General features: G+C 37.2%; 1 long non-coding RNA gene across 1 annotated transcript in view; it reads right to left on the reverse strand.

Annotated features, from left to right (window-relative positions):
* The window catches only part of LOC102163767, a 99937-nt gene extending 85340 nt beyond the window's left edge, over positions 1-14597 (reverse strand). Inside the window, exon 1 of the long non-coding RNA XR_002339001.1 lies at positions 14406-14597. This is a non-coding gene — a long non-coding RNA (uncharacterized LOC102163767). The remainder of the gene's footprint in view (positions 1-14405) is intronic.

Consider the following 25267-nt stretch of genomic DNA (forward strand, 5'->3'; position numbering starts at 1 on the left):
TCCCAATTAGATTATACAATTGTCAAGAGTGAGAGAAATTTCTTTTATTTCTTTTGCTATTTTCACTTACCACATAGCTTCATACCTGATGTCAAACTCAGCCAGACATCAGGTCTACCACCCATCTTATTTGCTTTCTGGGCTAGATATAAAAGTTTGACAAGAAGCTGAGATATTCTGTACTAATTAAATATAACCTTGAATTTAGGACCCATGCAGACTAGATCAGACTTTTCAACCACAGAGCAATTTTCTCAATTCTCTGAAGGATGGTTTATGTCTAGTTGCATTCTAGATGCGTATGAGATAAATAAATAAATTACATGAATGAGCATTAGGGCTTAATTCTCAAAACTTCTTGAAGGAAGGCTGATCTAGATTGTTCTTTCAGATTACCTTCAACAAAATCACAAAGTCATTAATAAATTAAAAAAAAAAAAACTTTTCTCTCTTCCATACTTCCGGCTTTAGTGATGTAACAACTCCCCTGCTGGAATATAAAGTACCAACCAATTTATAAGGTTATTTCACATGTTACCCTCTCATAATCACTTTTGTGTACCCAAACACCATGGTACCTTACCATGCTAATGACACACATTTTAACACTCTATCAAGTACCACTATTAAACTAAATGCATGCTGATAGCATAATTCACATTTGAACACTTTTCTTTGTCTCCCAGCACCTAGTATCTTGCTTTAAATGTGTAAGAGAGTACAGCACATATTAACTGAAAAAATGAATGAACCAGTTAAATCCAGAGAATGGGCTAGTCTTGGATTTTTTTTCCAATTTCTCAATCCCCTTTCTTAAATTTAAATGTGAAGGAAAACAGTTCCTCAATACAAGCGTACTGAATGTTTATAACAATTCTTTCTCAGATGGGGATCAAAAACTAATACCCACAAATGCCTGATCTTCCCATCTCAGTTGATGAAAATTCCATAGCTTCAGTATCTCAGGTCATAATCTCTGAATCATGTTGGACTTGTCTCTTTCTCTCATCCCTCTTATCCTATCCACCAACAGATTATGTCAGCTCTCTATCAAAATAGATCCAGACCATTTTTCATCACCTCAGCTAAAACCAGCATGTTCCAGATTACCATCATCCACCCCCTAGATTATTCTAATTGCCTCCTAAGGTCCCTCTCTCTTTACTGCCAGAAATATTCCATCACAACATCACACATCACTTGGTTCAAGTCATTCCTCTGCCCAAATCCTCCAATGCTTCCTGATTTCATTACAATGGCCCATAAAGCCCTACAAGATCTTCCTGCCCTTTCTCATCTTTCACGTCATTCTCTGCCACCCCACCTCTCCCTCCTGTCACCAAGCATTCTAACCTCTTTGCTCCTCCTCCAACCAGGCTTTATTCTGCCTCAAGAAATGCCTCCAGACCTTTACACTCTCTTCCCTCAGCTTGGATTGCTCTTCGCCAACCTGAATGGGAGGTTTGTTCCCTCCCTTTCTTCAGATCACTGTTCAAATACACTTTACTGGTAAGACTTTAGAGATGTCTAAATCTGTTTTTTCTACAACGAGTTTAATCCAGCTAAATTATCCAGGCAATTTAAGATGGAGAAACAAGAAGAGTTGTAAATTGTTTACAGAATATCACCATATGAAAGGAAAATCCAAACAGTGACATTGTTTAGGGGTCTAATATGGACACACAGTGTAGAAGAGCTCTGGCTTCCCAGAAGCAGACTGCTAAAAATGCATTTCCCACTCTAGTTTCTTCCTGTCACATTCCTTTCAACTCCTACAAATGGTGAGGATGCCTGAAAAGCATTCTCAGAAGGCTTTTGACAACTAGAAATGGTTTCTACCACTCCAAATTAGCTTCGAACATTGATTCTATGGATCCCATTTTTCTATAAGGAATAAGGCTCTGGAAGGACGGTAGGAAGGGAAAGGAAAAATTTAAAGAAAGAAAAAATTGTATTTACTTCTGCTTTATACTCAAACAAATGAGACTTCACTGAGCAGCAAAAGATTTCCCTCCAAGCTTTTACTGTTGTTTGTGTTCTTATTTTACACTGGTTCTTCCCACACATCATAGTGTCCTAGCGGCAATACAACTGATAAGTCTTTTGGTTTTCAAATGATTTCTAGGAAACATCAAGTTTTGTTAAATTTTTACAACCTATCATGTTATGGAACCTGGATGAAAAGTGATTGTTGTGGTTGAAGACTTTATAGTAGCAATTTTCCCTGATTAGCTTCATATATTTAAAAAGAAAGTTTTTCCCAAAGATCTCTGAAATTTTGACCTGGATGGTCTCATTTTAAAGATAAGACCAATGACTTAGTGATTAAGTGATTTAGTGATTAAGTGATTTGTCCAAGGAATGAGATTTCTTTCTTTTTGTTTTTGCTTTTTAGGGCCACACCCACAACATATGGAAGTTCCCAAGCTAGGGGTTGAATTGGAGCTATAGCTTCTGACCTATGCCACAGCGACAGCAAAGCCAGATCTGAGCTGTGACCTACACCACAGCTCACCGCAATGCCAGATCCTTAACCTGCTGAGCAAGGACAGGGATCAAACCCACAACCTCATGGTTCTTAGCTGGATTCATTTCCACTGAGCCATAACGGGAACTCCAAGGCATGAGGTTTTTTTTTTTTACCAGAGAGAGCTAGAGATAAAACTCAAGCTCTTTGGCATTCCCTCTGCTTCACTGTGTTTCAGACTTTTTCATGATTGTGCCATTCTGGCACTCAGGGAAAATCCAACTACTTAGCCCTATTGCCTAGGAAGTTGTAATCCAAAACTTGAGACCAAATGGATAACATGAAAATCATCCTAGTAGTAATTATGATAAAATATTTTTATTTTTAAATTTGTTATTAAAGTATAGTTGATTTACAATGTGGCAATTTCTGCTATACAGCAAAGTGACCCAGCCATACATTCTTTTTCTCATATTATTTTCAACTTAAAATTCATAATCTTCAAAATGTTTTCAAATCTATTACCTCATTTTATCTTCAAAACATGCTCTAAAAGTTATGTAATAGAAAATATTGCATAAATATCAATAGTTAACATTTAAATGCTCCAGTGTGCTCTCTGGGATATGGTAAGGAAAGGAAAGCCACTGTGGTTTCTCACATGTAGGAAGAAGATGCTCTCACCACATACGCTGAATGACACTAAATTGGTTTTATGAGCAACCTTTTATATATGTGTGCGTATACATACCATATATATGTATGTGCGTATTGTAATTTTATATGTGTACTTGTATACATACACATATATATGTAGGTAGGTAGGCATGTATATTTTTATATATACATACATATATATAAATTTCTGTTCTTTATCCTCATAATCATATTTGGAATCCACTAATGCTCTTTGCTATATTCCATGTGTCAGCACAGACTAAAGCCATCTCAGGGCTCTGGAAATGGCAGAGAGTGAATAATTAAGATCAGGCATCAAGACATTGACATGTCATTCACTGGTAACACGGAGGGACGGGATGCCAATAGTACTTTCTAAATATGCCACCAAGGGAGGGATTTCCTAGATCCATAATAAAATTGGTCCCCATACATAATGGATACTACCAGCCAGTATCTGCTTTCTACTGCATAGCTTATGTCAAAATTATGAAGGGAAAAAAGAAGAAAAGGATATTGTCCATTTGATTATGGGGTAGACAACTGTCTATTTTGTGAAATTTGAATGGAATGAGGCAGGGCCTCTGGCCAAAAGTATATCCCTCAATACCTGTCATACTGCCTGAAATCCCACCATTATTGACTCAGTCCTTTGTGTCTTGAATCTTTTTCAGGCCTTAAGCAAACCCATTAAAATGCATATACTCTAAAAAGGGACACAATTTTCTCACAAATTAGGCCCTTAATTAATTGAACCCAAGATAAACCAGGAATGAGGACAGTGATAGTAGAGGAGTGTTTTTAAAATAATACAACACAAATGTACTTCCAGATATGGAAAAATTGCCTGGGGGCATTATCCATATCAGAATGTTGAGTGGGGCTTTTCTACTTGGGCATGAGGGTCCACAGCTGAAAATAGGCCAAAAAAATGCTCAAATTATAAAAGGAATCACCAGCAATTGGGGCCTGGCAGCCTGATTCCAAGACTGCAGGAGTTTGGTATCTTTAACAAATAACTGGAACCTGGCTTTGGGAAGGGGACTCAGCAGATCCTGTATAAAATTTTAAGCCTGTTATACTTGTTGGTGGGGGAAAGGTCCTAATTTTTTTGTTTTTAACATAGCTGAGTCCTAATCTGAGATCCTGCATGCCTATCAAAAAGTCTTAGAAGCTGGTAACACAGGAATTCCTGTTGTGGCTCAGCGGGTTAAGAACCCAACTAGTATCCATGAGGATACAGGTTCGATCCCTGGCCTCACTCAGTGGATTAAGAATCTGGCATTGCTGTGAGCTGCAGTGTAGATTGCAGATGTGGCTTGGATCTGGCATTGTTGCGGCATAGGCCAGTCGCTGCAGCTCTGAATTGAAAGAAAGAAAGAAAGAAAGAAAGAAAGAAAGAAAGAAAGAAAGAAAGAAAGAAAGAAAGAAAGAAAGAAAAAGCAAGAAAAGAAGAGAGCTGGTTGCATAATGATGTATACTCCTTATTGTTTTTCTCATAAAAGCCAAATGTCATGATAGGCTTCCCATCCAGGAAGACCTCATTATAATTGACCCAATTATCATCAATGCTCAGATTCCTAAAATCTATGAGGTTGAACTAACATGTGAGAGATTAGCTAATGGACAATTAAATCACTTCATGTGAGATGAAGAAGGTAAGGTGGGAAAAATACCATGAAGACTCCTTGAGGAGGAACTGGCACTAATGTGATCCTGAGAACATCTATGAGCACCAGCCATCCCTCACCCCCCTGTATGCCAGTAGCCCACTGTGCACACCCAGGCAAGCCAGGACCGAGTGCCTCCACCTTTTATTGAAACTGTTCATTTGACCAATGGTAAATCAGGAGGGAAAGGTCACCCAGCTCCTCTACAGGAAATTCTAGTTATGAGTGGATAAAACCCTGACTGAGTTTGAGAAAACCTCACAAGAGAAAGAAGGAGGGAGTAAAGAAAACCAAAAATGCAACAGAATCTAATGTATACTCTTTCTGGCAAAACCCCTCAGACAGACCAAACTGTGACATGTCCTGGGAAGCAGCAGCTCATTTGAAGAAAAGATGTTCTATGATCCCCAAGAGGACAGTACAGCCACCAGGGATAGATTCTCCAAACCTAGATAGACAGGGTAGGGAAAGGCTCTATTCACTCACTGGAATTTCCCAGCACATCCATAAATGTCAATAAACACTAGTCTAAGGGGTACATGATGTTCCCATATATTTTGGTATAAAAGCTGTAACTAGGAGAGTCTTAAAATAAAAGTCCTGAATAGAAATGTGTGAGTTGGTTGCAGAAAGTGAGACCATTCTTAAAGCTAGCATCTAACTGCATGGGGGGCTTGAATCCCCCCAAACCAATCATATAATCTGCTTCACTGATACAATTATTAAATCATTTATTAGTGGTCTGAGTTGTCTTTATTACAGGTGAAATGTAGCCACTGCCAGCTGCTTCTGTGGCAAGGTCTATAGCTAGAGAAAAGCTGGCATTGTGCCCAGATGTAGCCTGGGAGCCCCACTGCTTCAAAGTGTTTTTTCTTCCCCCCCTGGCAAGTGCTTCCCCAGGTCATTACATGGTTTCCCTGTGCTCTCATCATTACAACAACAGAATCATAAAACCAAACACAGAAACAAAGGGATAACTTATGGCAACTAATGAAACACAGAAAGATTGTTCATGCGGTGTAATGCAAAAGGCTTTTAACCAGTTTAAATGAACCACTTGTATTCCATCTCCCCACGGTTAACACAGGCATGCAGACAAGTGTCTCAGCTTCATAAAAAATTACGATCTTTGCCTTAAAGGTCTGTTCTACCTCTCAAACTCTTTTTGGAGTGCTGGTTTTCTTTCTGTAAATTTGTCCAAAGTCTACCCGTTTGTTAAGGTTGGCTTATCTACCACCTTACTAAGAAACTATCCCTGAACATGCAGACTCTGCTGAGCTTTCTTTTCACTCCTTCACTAATTTAGGTTGTGTCATTCATTTGGCCAAGTATGGGAATTTCAAGAATCCATGCTGTATCACAAATAGATCAAGGTACTTTCCTCTGATCCCAGACGCACACTGAGAAGCTTTCTCAATCAACACTCCAGTTAACTCCATCACTTACTCAGCACTGGTAGATGAGATGAAACCTGTTTGCTGTGTCTGGTACTTAGGAAATAGGACAAGCCTTGACATCTTATGAACCAGGATTCAAAACCCAGATGAAAAGTTTATTGGACGTGCAACCATAGATTTTTGTTCCCTTTTTTAATCCCCTGAGAGTCAGTGTCATAATCTATAGAATGAAAAAAACGTATGATGTTTTACACAGCATGTGTTATGCCCAGTACCTGGAACACATTAAGCATCTAAAGTATGAACATACCCCCACCAAGGACACTCATTATCATGCACTACTAATCAGGTTTTCTCTCTCCAAACAGACTGTAAGTTCCTTGAGGACAGGGCAACAGAGGTTCTCTGTGCTAAGGCTAAAACTTTATACACAAGCTAAACTTTGTGGCCTTTTTCCTAAAATAGTAGGAATAGACTAGAAGAAATTTAGGTTATTTTAATGTCTTGGCTGCACCCAAATATACGAAAATTCCCTGGGCCAGGGACTGAACCCATGCCATAGCATCAACCCAAGCCACTGCAGTGACAATACAGAAACCCTTAACCTGCTGAGCCACAGGAGAACTCCCTAGGTGATTTTATGAATGGAAGTAGGAGATTAATGAACTAACACTTTTAAGTAGTTGATTTCAGCATTATGATCATTCTCTATAGCTCCTATGATATGAAAACACTATAAAATAAAGTCCTTCCCATTTGGGGGCAAGATATATACAACAACTTTACTACTATGCTTGTAGATTCCTGTCTGAGAGTATTCTGACATATTCTTTTAATGTCTCCATAGGCTCAAGGCGGGAGGGGAGCATACTAGTTTGGTAGAGCACAACTTTGACAAATGGAAAGTAAAGAACACATCCATCTACCTGTAAGCTTGATGCATGCTGCCAAGCTGTGTTTGGGAACCATTTTGAAAGAAGAATGGAGTTAACACAGATAGCATGTTACTCTTCTTCGGAGAAGAACTCACCTGTCATGAATTTGAAATTGCACCTTTAACCAGGACTAGAAGGATTTTTTTAATATTTCCATGTCCTACCCCCACAATATATCACTGACTAGGCAGGTTACTACATATGGTTCAATATATATTAGAGACCAATTTCTTTAACTCAAACACCTCCATTCCTTCTCTCTTTTGAAATACAGCCTAGGATGGAAATAAAATTCAAATTTTCCAAGTTAAAAGTCGCCTTTGTTTCTACACATAGTAAATGCAAAACCTCCAGTCACTGAGAAATAGATTAAGTAACCATTGAATCGTAGCATTTTCAGCACTGGAAGAGACGTCAGAGATCATCTAGTCCAACCCCCTCATTTTAACAGATGAGGAGACTGATGTCAGTGGAGGATTACAGCCTCTGGGGTAAAACAGTTCATTAGCTCATCCTAGAAAAGACCTGTTTTTGTTGTTAGAAAAAATGATTAAATGATTCCAATTTCATGCCATCTCCTTTATTCAGAAAGTTTACTGTTCGCCTTCTCCTTTTGTCCGTGTAACCATGACAATTGCTGGGAATAATATAGCTATCAGTATAAAAATAGCCTCATTAGCATCAACAAGGAGCTCACCAATCAGCTTGGACCTATTAAGGGGCTGATAACAACCTTCACTGCCTTAGAGTTTGCAACATACACTCTCCTGACTCCTCCCTTAGACTGGCTCTTCCCTCTTTAGAGACTGTCCATCACAGTTTGACAGCTGGGATTTGCAAGCGGAATCCTACCTGAGAAAGCCCTGTTCTCAAGCAGGCTCAATTGGATCTTGTCCTGGGATTTCTGACCTGCCTCTGCTTTTGAGAATATCTGAAGCAAAAGTGAACATGCTTCTTCTGTGTATATGGCACAGGACCAAGAAAAAACTGGACATAATTTAGGAATAGACACATTCATTAGCAGGGATGATTTAGAAAGGGTTTGGTGTTTAGGTTCTTCATTTGATTTTTTAACTGCCACTCTCTATTGTATGCAATAGAAAACAATTTGTCAAAGTATTATCATCACACACACACACAAACCCCAAAAAAGCACAAACCAAATAAAAAAGGAAAAATGAGAAACAAAAATATCAAAGGGTAGAAGAAACTTTTAATTCATTTTAAATCATTGGCTAAATTCACCTTAGCTTAACTTCACTAAAAGAGAAAATTAAACTGAACTGTCTAGTTGAAATACAGAGAAGGAGAAGACTGATGGAATGGTACTCAGCAAACTGTTTTGAGAAGTAAAAGGTTACAAAATATAACCTTAAAAATAGATAAATGGATCAAGGGACCAAGACAGAGAATACAGAAATTGATCCATGCATATATGATCAATTGATTTTTACAAAGGTGCAAAGGCAATTCAGTGCAGAAAGAGTAGTGTTCTCAACAAAAGAAACTGGGACAATTGACTACTTACATTCATAAAGATGAACACTGATCTGCATCTTTCACCATATAAACATTCTTACTCAAAATAGACCTAAGTGCAAAACTTAAATCCATAAAATTTCTAGAAGAAAGCAAAGGAAAAATTTTGTAACCTTGACTCAGGCAAAGATACATAGAAGATAAAATTGATAAATTGGACTTCATCAAAATTAAAAATGCCCCTTCAAAGACACCACAAAGGGAATAAAAAGATAGCCACAGACAGGGAGAAAATATTTGCAAAGCACATTTCTGTTACAAGATTTGTATTTAAAATATACAAATAAGTCTCAAAATGCAATAATTAGAAAACAATCCAATATAAGTTCAAGCAAAATATTTGAATAGTCACTTCACCAAAGAGGATATAAGGATGTTAAAGAAGCACATAATAGTCATTAGGTAAATTAAAATCACAATAAGATGCCACTATATCACTCTTTAAGTGACCAAAATTAAAAAGATCAAACTTACTTAATGTTGGTGAAGGTATGGAACTACTAGAATTCTACACTGACAGAGAGAATACAAAATTGCACAATCACTTTGGAAAAGTTTGACAATTACTTTAAAAGTTAAACACAAACTTAGTGTATGATCTAGTCATTCCACTCCCAGATATTTCCCAGAGAGAAATGAAAGCATGTTATCTATAGACAGACTTGTATTTGACTCATAGCAAATTTATTTATAATAGCTAAAACTTGGAAACAATCCAAATGTTCATCAACTATCAATGGGTAAATGTTATGTCTATAACATGAAATACTATTCAGCAAGAAAAAAGGAATAAATTGTCAACATACACAACAACTTGGATGTTGCTTAGATAGAAAAGGTGCCTTCCCTGAGGTCAAAATAAATAAATCTGCTGTGAAAATAAAATTCACCATAATTATGCTGAGTGAAAAAAAGCCAGATTAAAACAACACCAAAAAAAGATTCTATTTATATAAAATTAGCATATCAATGGTTGCTTGGGAATGGGAAAGGAATTTTGCAGGGCTGAGGATGGGAGGGTAAAGGGAAGGTCTACAAAAATGCACAAAGAAACTTTGGTGGGGGTGAAAGATATGTTTACTATTTTGATTGTGTGGTGAAAGCTTCACAAGTATAAATATAGGCCAAAATTTATCCAATTTTACAGTTATTTTAAATTGGAGGGGTAATAAAAATAAATATAACATGGACAAATTTATTGATATGATTGCCTTTGAGGATTATAGAATGCCACTTTTGAGGACATGGGTCAAGGAGAAGTAAAGTATGAGGTAATCATGACTAAAGGATATTTAGGAAAAGAGTCATGCAATACCCCCAGTTTAGGTACCCGAGTGCCCCTATTTCAGCTTAAGTTGGGAATCATTTTCTAGAAGAGTACAGCTTCTGAAAACAGCAGTATCTCCAATTGTTTCTTTTTTAAATTTATCCTCAGCACTTCAAACATTACTCTCTACTAAAAAACAAAACAAAAAAAATACCTCACATCACCCTGTACTGAGCACTTACTCTATACTTAGCTAGCATCTTACCAAGCACTTTATATGCATTTCCCCATTTAATGCTCCTAGCAGGTACTATTGTACCCATTTTACAGATGAGAAAACTAGGTCTACAAGGGTTAACATATTCAAAGTCATATAACCAGTAAACTAGTCAGATGGAACAAGGATTCACAAAGAAATCTGACTGTAAAAACCCCAAGTCCTAAATTGTTGCTACTTATTCAGCAGAGAGAAGGAAAATGCTGGGTGTATAAATAACACCAAGTGCTTTTTTTTTTTTTTTTTTTTGGCTTTTTAGGGCTAAACCCAAGGCATATGGAAGTTCCCAGACTAGGGTTCAAATTGGAACTGTAGTTACCTGACTATGTCACAACCACAGCAACATGGGATCCACATCTGCAACCTACACCACAGCTCATGGTAACACCGGATCTTTAACCCACTGAGCAAGGCCAGGGATCAAACCCGAATCTCCACATCTCATGGATCCTAGTCTAATTGCTACTGCTGAGTCACAACGGCACTCCCACACCAGGTGCTTTTGAACTAATTAATCTATCCCCTTGCAAGGGCTTCCCTGCTCAAGTACATGATCTCCTTCCTGCAGTTCAACAAAATGCATCCTACTCCATAATCCTGAGCAGATTTTGCTCTTCGAAGGATGGGTTGACTAGGGGAAAGCCTCTTTCTCTCTAACAATAGAATTTAAAGACATGAAATCCTGGATGAAGATAAGTAAATACAAATAGGTAAAGTGCAGAGATAAGACAATAGATCCACTAAAGGATGTCATATACCTCTCTGCAATCTGTTCACTGTACAAGTGCCTGTGCCTGAAGGGGCAAGTGGAGCTTTATACCCTGACTTCACCCACCAAGCTTGGGCTTGTATCCTCCCTCAGGGCTTCAATGACAGAAGAAAGGGCACTTAAAAAAAATTTGCACAAAGCTATGAGCCAGCAGTGGCCGTGATGAAGAGATTTCCTTTGTTTGTCTTTTGTTCTTTTACTATCTTCCAAACTCATGGCATTACATTAACACTCTGGATTTTGCATTATTCATGTCAAACAATTTTCTAAATATTATGTCCTAGAAGGCACTATCCAAGCCAAGATAACTCACATAAAAAAAAAGAAAAAATAATGGCATAAATGATAAATGAAATAAAGATTTTTAAAGAAATTTTATGGTATTTAATTAATCTACCAGTTTTACTAAGTTGCTTTCAAGTAAAATGGCTCTTTACCAGTGCCTTTTGAAAAGGTTAGAAGTGAATTCCCTGAGCTACAATCATTAGCATATAGATGTCTCTAAGTGTTAATTTCTGTTTTCACTGAATGAATGTAATTTAAAATGAGGCCCTTTCAAATCAGTTAACTTCGGCCATTTGAGAAAGATAAGAAAAATGGACTCAAGCATGAACCCCCAGCAGAACCTGCTTCTTCAGGATAAGTACTATATGCCACAGCCACGCACTACTTTGGGAAATTACAGATCTGCTCAGAAAGAGAAAGAGGGTTTGAGGTGAGCAGGTTAAAAGGACCCCAAACATTTGCTTTCGATTTAGCTAATCATGAAAAGGAAATTGAAAATGAATGAAGAAATCAATTTAGAAAAATATGGCAGTGGTGTCCCTATAGAAAAACCCAGTAACATTGTTGGTGAAATCCTGCAGCATCAACTTATTTCTGCACATTGCTTGGCACATGGAGGTTACGCTTCAACACACTCCTACTAGTTGTGTTATCATAAATACAAATACAGGTATAAGAGTGATCTCAAAGACTGTCGAGTCCTTTATTTTACTCATGCTCCCTTTACAACTTCTTTTTACAGCAATAACCCTTTAAAATTATAAATCAGATTCTGTCAATCCTGTACTTTCAACACTTCAATGACTTTAGAATCAAATTCAAATTCTTATGCACATAAGTCCATACATGATCTATCTTTGTGACCCCCCTCCTCATCCCCACTAGGCCCAGCGACACTGGTTTCCCTCAGTCTTTCACACATACAGCCCTGTCCTACCTCAAGGGTCTTAATTCTGCCCCACTGTGAATGGAAGGCTCTTCATCCAAGCTCTCCTATGGGCAGCTCCTGGCCATCCCTCAAACCTCAGGTCAAATGTCACATGCTTAGGGAGGGCTCTCCTCATCAGCCTACTTAAGATGACCTACCTTCAGCCCCTCAGTGGTTCTGCATCTCATCGCTCTCCTTCTATCATCATACTTTTCAAAATCTGACATTATAGCTCCTCTTTAACGTCTCTCTTTCTCGCACAAACATATGGGCATCATGAGAGCAAGGAGCTAGTCTCTCTTATTCACAGCAATATCCCTGGTGCCAAGCACACTAGGCACAATGCCTGTTCCTTTGTAGGAGATCAAAGAGTATTTTCTGACTTAATAAGAGAATGGCAGACAGATAGCCAGAATGGCAGACCCATCCCATTCTAGATTTTTCTAATAGCATGTAGACCTAAAGGTGCATAAAGCCCATGGCTTATACGGAACAGTTTAAATTGGAAAGACTACATAGAATTACTGCTTTCAGAGTGCTAGTTTAAAAATCCAAGTATATACCCCCATAGTTCTTAGAACACAGCAGCACAACTGCATTTAACACATGGTACTGACCTGTCTCCCACACTCACACCAGACGTCTATTTAGAGGAACACTACCATACCCTAAATAGTAACATGTGAAAGGAAATCACCTCTCCTTCAACCTGGCATCTCCCAGAGTGCTTAATCTAACAAACACCCATTAGCTATTCGATTGGTCCACACCCTCACCAGAATTCAGACATACTGCCATTTGGAGTCCTTGTCTAAACTGGCTTCAGGCACTCATCATTGTGCCACAGCAAGGAGAAAATGAGAAAAAGACTTGTTTAAATTGACAGACCCTCAGAAATGTATGAAGCCATTGGCCTGGAACTCCAATTCATGTGACTGATTCATCTAACATCTCTAGGAGACTAGACCAGAACAACTGATTCAATCATTCACTCATTCTTCACTCAGCAAATGCTACTGAACATCAACCTACATATCATGTTCCAGTAAGTCAAGGATTGGCTATATAGTGATAAACAAGGCAGATTAAAGTCCCTCTTGGAGGTTACAGTCTAATGGAGAAGAAACACCATGCACAAGTTTAAACAAACTAACAAAACCCCATAATTCATATTATGAAGTCTTTTATGAAGATATGAATAGGGCTAATGATACAGAATAGGCTGTAGAGGGGTAAAGTGGCTGAGGAAAAGCCTCTCTGAGACGCCCTTTTAAAGGATATCTTGGGAACAAATCTGACTCATATCCATGAGGACAGGTTCCACCCCTGGCCTCGCTCAGTGTGTTAAGGGTCTGGTGTTGCCATGAGCTGTGGTGTAAGTTACAGACACGGCTCAGATCCCGTGTTGCTGTGGCTGTGGGGTAGGCTGGCAGCTGTAGCTCTGATTCAACCCCTAGTCTGGGAACTTCCATATGCCACGGATGCAGTCCTAAAAAGACTAAATAAATAAATACATAAATAAATAGAACGTTATCTTAAAGAGGAGAGGGAACAGCATGTATTGCAACCTGATGTGGGAAAAGGCTGGGTGCTGAGGGACTCAAAGAGGCCCCCGGGTCTGGAAGCCTGCTTAGAAAAGGGGTGGATGACACTGCAAAGGGAAGCACAGTCTGGATCACAGAGGACCTTGTAGGTGGTAGCATAACTTTCTAGGATATCAAGAAAAAAATGGAAAGCCACCGAAAAGGTTTAACAGAGGCATGATAGTTTATACCCCCATTTTAGATTCTTTCAGGGTATATGTGGAGAATGCAGTAGTTCCCTTTTGCCACAAGGGATATGTTCCAAGACCTCCAGTGCATGCCTGAAACTGCAGATTGTACCAAACCCTATATATACTGTGTTGTTTCCTATACATGCATACCTACGATAAAGCTTATTTTATAAATTAGGCACAGTAAGAGATTAACAACAGTAAAAAGCTAGGAGGACAATTATAACAATATAATGTAATTAAATTATGTGAATGTGGTCTCTCAACACATTGCACAAATGCAATGCTGTTTTCAAACTTAACTAAGCACTCCTCACACACTGTGGCCGTACCTTTTGCAGTTTAAGGTGCAAGAGTAAACCTAGCACAAATTTCTTTTCCCTTCTTCACAATTTCATGGACAAAAGATTCATTCTTACCATAGGCCTTAGCAAGCTCCTCATACAATTTTTTCTCTCCGTATTAAGCCGAGAACTTGTCCCTTTTCACTTAAAGGAGGCACTTTACAGCTTCTCTTCAGTGTATCAGAATTGCCAGCGTCACTACTCACGCTTTGGGCCCTTATTAAGTAAAATAACACCACTGTCCATCCACACTCCCCACTGGGTCACTAAAACCGCCGGGATACCGCTGAATCTACGGGAGATTCACGTCCAGGGCGAGACCTAGCGGGAACATCGCGAGATTTCCTCTTGCGAGCGACTCAGAACAGTGCTCAGTTTAAAACTCATGAATTGTTTAAATTTTCCATTTAATGTTTTTGCGCGGGGGTTGGTTGTGGAAACTGAAACCTCAGACAGCGAAACCATGGGTAACGGGAGACTACCGTAAATCGGTAGATCGGTCGTGAAGATTTGCAAAGTGTCGCTCCTTCACAAACTAATATTATTTTATATCTAAAGAAATCTATTCCACACTGATGGGACCTCATGCAGTAAACTCAGAAAACACCACTGGGGATCCCCCACTTTTCTGGGTTTCTGATCACACCATCATATTCATCACAGTGGATACAGGTGAAACCCCTCTGCTTTGACACTGGATTCCTAAATGAGTTTTCTCTTTAACAGCTTCATTCTTTTGAGAGGAGTTCATTCCTTTTTGGCTTGCTTTCTCACATGTTTGTTTACATATGTTCCAGTTTTATCACTCAAAGTTCATATTTTTAAAAGCAAAAACTTCAGAACTATGACTCTTACCACCCACTACAGTGCTAAGCCAGCTCTTCCAAATCTTATTGACAAAGGTGATGCCTAGCCACATCTCAGGACACACAGACACACACACAGTCACACTAGGGGCGGAAGATGAAGGGAACCAAAAGTTTTGTAGTTTTGTTTTCCTTTTTTCTAGGGCAAAAGTAGAATAATACCTTGAAGGTCATGTAGCAACTTGGTGGCTCAGATCAGCACTCTACAATAGATCCTGTCCCCTACTTCAAGGAGCTATTTAAAGGACTCAATTCTCTCAGTGTCCAGCCTTCCTTCAGTTAAGAAAACATCAGTGCCTTAAAAATCATATCCATCCTTTATGACCTAAATAATATCCTAGATAGCCTGAGTTGACATGTCAACCAAGATGACAAATGCATTACCAGGAGAACCCTAAACTGAAGATTACATAACTAAGGGAGTGATGTAACTTCCCATAGCTAACTTCTCTATACAAGGTTAAGCCCCAAGGTTCATGAAACAAAGGTATCATACCTCTAAATTCAGAATGCAATCTGGTTCACCTGTGCCCCCTCGTAGCCCTATTTATGCAACAAATATGTATCACAATTATGATAATAAAAAACATAAGATACAGATAATAATTATTTTAACAGCTAATCTGTATTGAGCAACCATGTGCTTAATGCACTTAATCCTCCTAATATAATGTTGTGATGAAGCAACTATTATTATCCCCAATTTATAGATGAGAAAAACGGAGCTCCAATAGGTTAAATAATTTGTTATGTTTACATTTTGAGTGATAGACCTCCTGGGATCCAAATCCAGGTCTGGTCGACCCCAGGTCCAAACTTTTAACACTATAGTGTGCTGCTTATTGCAGGCAGAATCCAATAGGAAAGCCAAAACAAAACCTACTAATATGTCCCTTGGAAGAAGCTATATAGTGGTCCCTGTGGAAACTCAGAAAAGGAATTCCCTGGGTCAGAAAAGAGTTTCAGGAGCAAGTGAAGTAGGAGTTGATTCTGTGGTACGCATGTAACATATAGGTCATAATATCCTACTGTGGAGGCATATTGCCTGAGTTTAATCTGGTAATCTGACTTTGGGTTCCTGTTCAAGTTATTTAAATTTTAAGTATATCAGTTTTCCCATCTGTCAAATGTAGATGGTAATATTACAGCATCAAGTCAATACAAGTCTGTAATCAGTGAAGTCATATCCTGGGGTTAGAACTTTGTTTGGCATAGAGTAAGCATGTTACAAAGTTACTAATTCTTGTTGCTATGGAAGTAAAAGTAGGAGGTTATCAAAAAGAATTGGTGGTGGAGGAAATGGCATTCTAAACCAAAGAACTATCTGCAAAAGCCTGTAAGCAGGAGAGTGCAACAGAATCAAAGCATTCTGAGGCATTCTGTAGGTTGAAGTTGAGGGCCTCCATGTGTACAGGCAGGAGGTGTAACTACATGACAGGAGAGTTAAGCATGCACCATAACGTTAAAATGATCTTGCATGAAACTTCTGAATTAGGGAAGAATTTGTACTTTGTGTTTACATCAGTAAATTGGAAGAATTTAACAAAATGATAATGTAACACTTTGCAGCTCTCATTATTACCATAGTCTATAATTCTTACAATATCCATTGTAAATTCTTGTGGAATTTATTCTTGGGTCTTTTTAATCTAGCTAGCCACTTGGCATTCTTATTACAGAATCCTTTATTAACCGAGATGAATTCTTTACTTACATTTAATGTCATCAGTTTTAGTAGGGACCCTATCCCTGTAAATAGAAAATTCTAAAATTTTGGTAACTTTCATAATTTGGTCAAATTTTTAACAGTTAAACTTTTCTCACCCCAATATTGTGAATCTTGTCATAGCATCATTTTTTTAACAAGTCTGTGAAAAAAGATAAATATCTTTCAGATATAATAATAAAGAGAAATGCTAGGGACATAAAGTACTAACAATAGTTAACACCTCATGGTAATGTTTATCTAATAAATATGTGTGGTGTGCTTGACATTTTCCCTGGTATCAATTTATTTTATTTCATTTTTTTCCTTTGACAGTAGCACAAGTGCACTTAAATAGTAAATTTGCTCTGTGCCTAAAATGTTCATATTCATAAGAACATACACATCTTGTTTTAATATTTTGTCAACACCTATATTAAAGATGGATCCAGAGCCCAATATCCATCCAAAAGTCTGCTTTAAGGAAATCATTTGTTTCCAGCCAGTCCAGTTGCTGTGAAAATAGGAGTTGTGCTGTAGATCACAGCATTGTTATTTATAAAGTGCTGCTGTGGAACAGAGTAGTGTCATCCATCAGTATCCAATCAGCAATGAGGCTGGCAGAGGGAAGTAGGGTGTACAAGAATGCATTGGCACAGACCATTTAAACTGGCAGATTCTAGAGCTTGAACTTGGCAGTGGTTTTTGAAACTAATTTATTTGTTATTTGCGGGAAATGGTTACCACTTTGAAACACATTCGAAAAGTTTCCAATTTCAGGACATTGAAGAGTCAAACAGTGCAAGACTAGCATTCTCCTGTGACTCCCTCCCAGTATCCCCTTGGCCTCATCCACTTACCTGATAAGATGTCATTTCATTCCCTGCCATGGCTACATTTTTTTGCTCATTCCCTATTTCTGTTTTTAAAATTGAATCCAATCCAAATTCTTTTCCGTTTTTAAACACCACCTGCTCTTCTTTCTAAAGTACCGTCAACACAGGTTCACATCTCTTTAGAGTTCCATTAGGTTTGGAAGTGATGTATACATGCTATTTGTGGCTTGGAATTAAAGGTTGGAGAACATAGTGATTCTTTATTCAAATATGTTAGTATTATGTAGACAAAATCAAATTTTCATGGGTATTATAAATATAATGAAATTTCGATTGACAGCACAATAGAATATTTCATATACCTTGACAAACCGATTCTTAAATCCACATAGGGAAATAAAGCTCTAAAATTACCTAATATGTTAGGGGAAAAAAAACAGAAAGAGGTCTTGTTCCACCAGAAATAAAAATTTTTATATAAATTCTATGGTAATGAATACAATGTGGTTATAGAGTAGAAAAAAAATACTTTAATCAATGGAACTGAATAGGAATCCCAGAAACAGAAGTGTGCTATAGATGAGCTTAGTAAAATGAGTATTGAGAACACATTATCAAAGAACAAACTATTCCAAAAATAGCATTTGGAAATCAGCTTCACATATTAAACAATAATAAAAATAAAATCAGACCCTTAACCAAACAAATACACACAGATGTTAAAACTTAACTATAAAAAATAAAAATAGGAAATACTTGTAGCCTTAGGATAAACAATTAAGAGCTATAAAGGAATAGATGAATTAATTTGTCCATATCAAAATTTAAATCTCTGTGCACTAAAGAGATCTAAACAAAGTATAAGGACAAGCATACAACTGGGAAAGACATTTGAAATACATATCACAAGGAAATTGAATCAATAAAATTTAAAAAACTCTTCTATGTGATAAAAACACAACATAGTAAAATAGGCTAAAGATTTGAACAAATACCAGAAAACTTGAATTAATTGTCAGTTAACACAATCTTGTGGAAAGATATTCACATATATAAATATTTTCAAAATACTATTTCACACCAATCAGACTAGCGAAAAATTGTAACACTAAGTGTTGGTGAGGATTAGGTAACTTTGGTTCATTGCTGGTAGGGGTATAAAGCATTAGAACCAATTATGAAATCATTTGGCAGTACCTTGTTTATTAAAAATGTACAAAATCTGCATCCAGCAATTCAATCCCTAGGTATATACTGTAACAAGAAAATAAAAAAACACAAAAAAAACTCTCATAAGAAAACGTAATTTAGAATATTTTTGAAGCATTATTTTTAATAATGAAAACTTTGAAATAATTCTCCGCAAATAATATATATGGAAATAGATAAATTTTGGTATAATCTTTAAAAAGCAGCAAAAATGAAATATGTACACACAGCTAGATAGAATGATAGGATAATAAGTAGATAGGCCAACACAAATAGATATTAAAATATGTTTATTTCCTTTTTAAAAGCCAGTTATAAAACACCATGTATAGGGTGATAGTATTATGTAGTTTTTCAAACACACAGGTAGAAAATATATTTTGTTTATAGATAGTTACATACAGTGTAAAAATAACATAAAATGTGTGCATGTGATTACCTTTGGGGAGAACAAAGGGGGAGCTATAATGTTTCATTTCTTTAAAAAATAGCATGGAGCAAATATAACAAAATGTTATTTATTAATTTCAGGGGAGGGGGGATGGGATGTTGTCTGCCATGGAAATTAAAGCCGCAGGGAAGGTTATGAAATATTTCTGCTTCTTATATACTCAAGGAGTTAATGTCATATCTCATTTCTCACAAGCTTTACCTTCTTGAACTTGAGTTATGGTTATTTTTCACATTAATACTTGAAGAAGTTTTACTTTAAACAACTTAAAAGTACCTACCATTTCAGAAGCAACTGACTCCCGAGTTTACACTGACACAAACTGGTGTGGAAGATTGTGGTATCCAGAAAGCACTAGCATTCTTATTAGAACCCCAGGAAGAACTAAGGAAAAGCCCTCCCTCTAAATTATCCTCTCCTACTAGTCAGTCTTAGAGCTCTGATGTTCTATCAACAGTTATTTCCTTGGGTAACAGTTTTGGGACATACGATCACCCTTGTCTTCTTTCCTACCTGTGTTACCTCACTACCTTCCTTCTTACCATCAAGGCGTAGCTATAGCTATTATTTTTTCATACATGAAATTTCTTAACCCCTTTCTAATCTAATGAAACAACCAGCTAAGATGAAGAAAGTTTTTTTAATTTGATGAATTTTATTATATTTATAGCTGTATAACCATCATCACAACCTAATTTTAGAACTTTTCTATCCCAAACCCCAGTCCATCCCTACCCCCTCAAGTTGTCTCCTTTGGTAACCATAAATTTGTCAAAGTCTGAGTCTGTTTCTGTTCTGCAAAAAAAAAAACTAATTGTATCCTTTTTTTAGATTTCACATAGAAGTGACAGCATATGATGTTTATGTCTCACTGTCTAACTTCCCTTATTATGATAATTTCAAGGTCTATCAATGTTGCTGCAAATGCCATTACTTCATTCTTTGTATGGCTGAGTAATATTCTGTTGTATATATGTACCACATAAGATGAAGAAAGTTTTGATAGGAAGAATAGGTATGGGAAATAACCTCTGTCAGAGCAATTAGGTTGAGCTAAGCTTGGCTTAGTAGAGAACAACTCCAAAACTCTAGTTGTTAACTCTAGTTAACATAAAAATGTTTCTTTCTTTCTTTTTCAATGTTTCTTTCTTATTTGTTCTATATGTGCAAAACAGATTAGTGGAGACCTCATTTTCACCAAAGAACCCAAGAGGTAGAAGCTTTACCATGTCATAACTGAGGTGTCTGGATCGTGTCACCTTCCCAGTACCATTCATGGGTCAAGGCAAGGGAGAAAGGCACACAAGTTCTTCACCTTCACATAATCTTTTGGTCAGAAAAAGTTAGAGGGTCCACTCACTCCAGAAGTTGGTCTTCCATGTGCCTGGAAGGGGAGAATATTGAAAATATCTGGCTTCTAGCTACGTATGTCACCAAAATGCAGGCCTGGGTTGGAGGTGGGTAGCTAGAGAGGACATCAGGACTGGACAGCTAGTGAAAGGCTAAGCAAGTAAACAAGAAGCAGACTTCCAATCCCTCCCTACAAGTATCCCTCAGGTTCAAATATTTGCCTGACATACAGAAACTTGGGAGGAGGAGGAGTTTCAGCCCATTGCTTTTAGCATAGAACTTCAATGTTATATTTACAAGATCCTCTGAATCAGAACAACATCACAGGCATTTTCAAGAATTTTTTTCAGACAATTCAAGGCAGATATCTTTTATTTTGCCAAGGACTATTGTTGGAAAGTAGATGCTAGGTCTTCCATAATTTAATATGTTTATGGGAAAACACAAAAATCAAAGAAGGGAGAGTTCCCATCATGGCTCAGTGGAAATGAATCCCACTAGTATCCATGAGGATGCAGGTTTGATCCCTGGCCTTGCTCAGTGAGTTAAGGATCTGGCATGGTTGTGAGCTGTGGTGTAGTTCACAGAGGCAGCTTGGATCCCATGTTGCTGTGGCTGTGGTGTAGGCCAGCAACTGTGGCTCTGATTCAGCCCCTAGCCTGGGAACTTCCATGTGCCACAGGTGCAGCCCTTAAAAAAAAAAAAAAAAAAAAAAGAGAGAGAAAAAAAAAAGAAAAAGAAGGGTCATTCATTCTTATTCTTTCACTTCTGCTTATGAGACCTAGCACAAGAAAACAAAAATTTGTTGGAGTCTCAGAAACACTTTGTGCAGATTTTTTTTCAAAAATCTTTTAAGGGGATTATGTTTCTTCAATGATGTTAAGGTTCATGGCAATTATGCCTAAAAGTAATCTCATTTGGATGAGTCTCTTCACCAAATTCGTTTATTATATGGTAGCTTCTGCAATATATATTTGATTCTCTTCTGGCTGTATCATCTACGCTGGCAGTTTTCTATGTGAAGTTGCATACTTGGTATTTTTATGTCTAAGGCAATTTAATGCCAAAATGAATCCATGTTCTATAACAAGAGATTCTAAACAAATCTAACAGATTGTCTGCTTCCTTCATCTTTTGTAAAAACTATTGGTAGTTGCAAAAATAAAAGCATAGCATTTAATTATTGGCTCATAATTTTATTAATTTCAATGCAGCAACTGTAATGAGTTTGTGTTCAATTCTGCATTCAGAATCAAGATCTGGGGATTAAGTAATCTTCTTATATTCCTATTCATAACTAAAATCCAAAAGCATTATATCAATTTGATAAGATGTAAAACCTCAAGGAAATTGCTATGGTCAACTAGATCTGTAGTCCTAGTTTTGATAGCAGAGATAATCTGATAACTTCTTTAGGAATTTTTTTGCTTAGATTTCTTTTAAACCTACTGCATTTCTTTGCAGGCATGTCTCTGACAGCAAACCCAGATTTTTTCCCCCTTCATTTCTCTCTTTTTGACAAAGAAAGAAAACAAAGTCAAGGAGTAATCCTTTTCTTAGAATAAGAACCAGCAGAGCCTTTTAAAGGATCTTCATTATTTTATGTGGTAAATGTTCACAGCTCTCAAATTTATTGGCATAGCTGTCAACATGTATATTCAGTTTGATAATAATGTTCCAGCTTAACGAGGCCTCTTGGAATTATTTATTATTAAATTTCATTACTTTCTGAAAATGTTCATGCTGATTAAGCCCACCCTTTCAGGGCTACCACACTTAGACCAATCACAGTATGACGTGACAAGATGGTGAAATTTAAGTTAACGTGCTTTCCGCAGGACCTGTCTTGTCAAATCTTTAAATATAATTTAATGAAATGTCTGTTGACGTAACTATGGAAAGTGGAAAACTCATTTATAAAATCAACCAACCATACCTGAAGAACATTTTCACTTTCTGACATGACAAGAATTACTTAAACATTTTAGACTGCCTTTGTGTGGAAAGAATTGCCACACATGGTATTTGCTAAATATTCTTCCCATTATACTCTGCTAAAGAGCAAGGCTCAGATCTCCATAAAAATTCCTTGAAAACTATCAAGTGATATAGAAATATGCCATTATCTTTATAGATGTTGATAGAATAGATCTTGTCGAAATTCTTGATGATTTTGTAATGTAATAGAAGAATAGGAATACATTATATGTTATCACTATTGCTGTAAGAGGAAATTTCATGTATAGAATGGAGAGTTCCTGTGAATAGGAGAGGTTAGGTAAGTAGATAGATAGATAGGTAGATAGATAGATAGATAGATAGATAGATAATTTCCAACATGAAATATGAAAGTGTTAAGATTTTATGGAGTCAGTTCAATAGGAAAAGTAACTGTGGTGATAAGAGAAAAGGTATGGGCCCACTGAATCAAAATTATCACAAGCGATCTGTGAGATATAGAATATCCCAAGAATATGCCGAAAGAATGGCAGCCAAAAACATGTTGAATTTGTCCAACTGGGATGCTCCCATGATACTTCTGAGTTTTTTAACTGCACCAGCCATATTTTGATACTGGGTATGTCCTCATTTTTCATGAGTTCTTTGGGGACAGAGACTTTGGGGTTGTTTTGGTTTTTTTTTTTTTTTTTGGTTCATTTCTTTAGCATCTAGAGCAGTATCTAAGGAGGTGATGAATAAACATTAAATAGATTAATTGGAGGTAGAGAAAATAATCATAGCCAAAAAACAATTAGGAAAATTTCCTTACATACAAATGGACTTAAAAATTATTTTCATATTTCTCAAAAAGAGGGAATAAAAGAAGTACTGGTAAAAGTGGAAGGAGAGGAGAAAATGCCAAATATTTTTCTAAAATTCTCAAGAGTATTCACTTTATACACTTTCTTTCTGATGGGCTTTGGTTGGAAATGCATCTGCTATTCAAATCAGCAAATATTTGAGTGCCTCCTTTGAGGACCCGGGCAGCATCAAGAACATAGTTAGAAATACATGCAGTGCATTCTCTACCCATGAGGACCATGGGTCTGTTTCAATACATGCTAATTTTATAAAGCCCACCTCAACATGTCCTCACAAACATAAAATTTTGAAAGAACTGGGTGCAGTGTGAATCTAATATTTTTCTCTTGGAAGTTCACATTGAAAAAGTACATGTCAAGTTGTGCTTTGAAATACAGCAAGATTGTGAATAAGTGAAAGAAGCCTTGGGTGAGGAAAAAAAAGTCTACTTTTAGGAGAGTATATATGAAAAGGAGGGCATGAGAGCCTACCAGAAACAAATGCAGCAGTCGGCAGAAGTAGAACCCAGAGAGATCCTGGAGACAACAAGCTCACAGTTAAAACAATTGGAAGGTAGGCATTGAAAGATTATGATACGGCTGGAAATAGTAATAAGCTGGTTTAAAGTTATTCATACAGTTGCGGTCATTTATTATTTTAACCAAAATTTGTTGAATAATTACTATGTTCACTAGAGAAAGGAGAAAGGAAAGGATTCTTAAGATAGCACTTATGGAGTTATTTTATGCCCAGGCCTCAGGCCTCATTTTTACATATATTATCTCAATCCTTATGGCAACTCCTTTTATAAAGGAAAGTGAAGTACATAGAAATTAGGTGTGCCAAAGTCACAGAGCTGTTAAGTGGACTTGAGCCTCATCTTTCTGTAAATAAAGCACACAGTCTCTTCATTCCCCATCCTTTGCACCCCATGTACCTTACTTAGTCCCATAGGTGCCTTCCAATTAAAACATCCAGTGATGGAGGCTTCTACACAACGGCCTTGTAATTTGGTTTTAAAAAAGTAAAAGAGGAATTCCCGTCGTGGCGCAGTGGTTAACGAATCCGACTAGGAACCATAAGGTTGCGGGTTCGGTCCCTGCCCTTGCTCAGTGGGTTAACGATCCGGCGTTGCCGTGAGCTGTGGTGTAGATCGCAGACGTGGCTCGGATCCCGCGTTGCTGTGGCTCTGGTGTAGGCCGGTGGCTACAGCTCCGATTGGACCCCTAGCCTGGGAATCTCCATATGCCGCAGGAGCGGCCCAAGAAATAGCAAAAAGACAAAAAAAAAAAAAAAAAAAAGAAAAAGTAAAAGATGAGATATATACATAGCCAGATAACTAAAGAGAGACAGAAATTTGACCATTAAATAGCAATAGAAATGCAACACATATAAGCAACTGTAAAATAAAGTAGTTTTATCAAAAATATTGAACAAACTCTGAAGTATGAAGAAATAGAAAATAAATTGTACCACCAACATCCTTAAATGTACATACATACTTCTATAAATCCAGAAGCATAGTTTTTTTATCACTTAACCTACTTTAAATCATTTTACAATTGCTATTTTATTCACCCATAATATTTATCCACAGATATAATTGTACCATGCTGAGTTCGAGGTAATGTTAGAGCACTTAGTTAACCTAATGAAAACTGGAGTTACAAAAGCAGTCTTCAGAAAAATGTCTTCATAATCAGCCTCAAACAGGTGGT

Source organism: Sus scrofa, chromosome 15 (assembly GCF_000003025.6).
Source record: "Sus scrofa isolate TJ Tabasco breed Duroc chromosome 15, Sscrofa11.1, whole genome shotgun sequence".
Taxonomy (NCBI): Eukaryota; Metazoa; Chordata; class Mammalia; order Artiodactyla; family Suidae; genus Sus; species Sus scrofa.